A 2,036-nucleotide genomic window follows, 5' to 3' on the forward strand; every position below is an offset into this window, starting at 1 on the left:
CAGTCATTTTTGTCTACAGGCTGTTGGCTCTGAGAATTATTTACATTCTAATTAGGAGTGCTCAGCCTCCTTCTACGGAGGGAGTGAAGCAGCTACTTACTTCCTATTGGCAGGCTTCAGCAGAAAAGAGCTTAGGCTTGCTGAGCCACTGGACCAAAACAAAGTAACTTGCCGAAGAGCAAAAAACCATGTCCTCGTTCACCAGCTTTGCTTCTGCTTGGCTGAGGCTTCTGCCTATAATCTGCTCTCTGTAGCAATCAAACTACTGCCTGATTTTTTTCCTCTCCCTTTTTCTCTGGATAAAGCAATATTTTAGTTGTGTTTGCTTGCATATTTTCATAGGACTCATTTATTGAGCTTATCCAAGGAATGACATCCTTCCTGGTGTGTCTTTTCAGATAAGTTGATCCTTTGAATGATTGAATTTTTTCTTTGCTTACCAAGAAATATTATTAAATATTATTTATCTTCATCCCCCTTTTAACACAGATAGAAAACATACTTCCCTTGACCACACACAGCAGTCACTAGAGATTAATGATGAACTATGTAGTCTGACACTCATTCACAAGGGCTATACAACACTAAATAATCCCCTAGCACTATATCTTGCCACTTAGTTTCAGCCTTTATGTCTCTCTCTTCCCTGACCAGCTGTCTGTCTCTTTCTCCACTTCTCACTTACTGTTCCCAATCTTCCATAAATTAGGAAATCAGATTGTTTGTTTCCTAGAACTGGGAAATCAGACAAGGCTGTTTCCCAGAACTAAATGCCTACCGTAACATTTATTGCATGCGTAAATGTTGTTGCATATTTGGCTATTAGGCTTTGGGCTACCAATGACTGAAAACTTTCCTCCTTCAAAAGAAGTTTTGTCTCCTAGGCTGAGCATCTTACTTCCAGCTCATTCTAGCCCCCATGTGTGGCTTCATGCTGGAACTACTGGCAACAAGGCTGAGGTGATTAGAGCCACTCCCAGATACATCAATGTCCCGAGAAAGGAGTGATAATATCTACTTCTGTGTCTCTCTCCGAGGAAAAGGAGATGTTTTCCAGAGCTACTCAGCTGACTTCCTCCTCCATGGGCCAGAATTGCCTTTTCCTAAGCTAACCACTGAGTCAGGGTATAGGAATCTCATGATTGGCTAAGACTAAATATCATCCATCCTGGACTAGATTGGAATGCTCTTGGGAAGAAGGGGAAGTGTTCACTGGAAAGGCACCAACAGTCTGTGCTACAAATTGGAATTGCCTATTTTGACTTCTGAAAGTAATTGTTCTAGATTTGAATTGGTGCCTATTGTTTGACTCAGATGACTTTTTGGAAAAGTAGCATATTGCTTTGAGATTTAAATAAATCAAATGCTAACCTGGGACATTTAGTGAAAAACTAGTTTTGGTAGACAAAATTGAGACAAAGTTTGGCCTTGATTCTGTGTGACTTTCTATTGACATCACATGGATATATCCGCAGAGTAAAACACTACACAGTTCATTACAAGGAAAAGTTCAGAGGATATTGCTGTCAAGAGGGAAGAGTGGGAGAGGTAGTCACAGCTATCCATGAAGGCCAGAGACCCTTTAAAGAGCTGCAAGCAAGTGTTCCAAGTGATAGGAATGCTGCAACAACCAATATCTTCTTGGAGCATATTACAAACAAGCTTTAGAGTTCTTCAATATGTGAGATTATAGTATGCTCTGTGTTCGGATTAAAACCCGGCAGAAGCCGAGAACTGGTGGCTCATGCCTGTAATACCAGCTACTTACGAAGCTGAGATCTGAGGATCATGGTTCAAAGCCATCCCAAGCAGAAAAGTCTGTGAGACTAGAAAACTGGAAGTGGCTCTGTGGCTCAAAGTGGTAGAACATTAGCCTTAAGCAGAAAAGCTCAGGGTCAGTGCTAAGGCTCTATAACATAAAACAAACCAAAACAAAACAGGCAGAATGTCTCATTTACTGTGAGAAAAGAGAGCCTTTCATGTGTCTAGTGGCCAGTCTTTTTTTTTTTTCTCTCATTTCTTCATTGTCAATGTGA

This window comes from Perognathus longimembris, chromosome 4, assembly GCF_023159225.1.
Source record: "Perognathus longimembris pacificus isolate PPM17 chromosome 4, ASM2315922v1, whole genome shotgun sequence".
Taxonomy (NCBI): domain Eukaryota; kingdom Metazoa; phylum Chordata; class Mammalia; order Rodentia; family Heteromyidae; genus Perognathus; species Perognathus longimembris.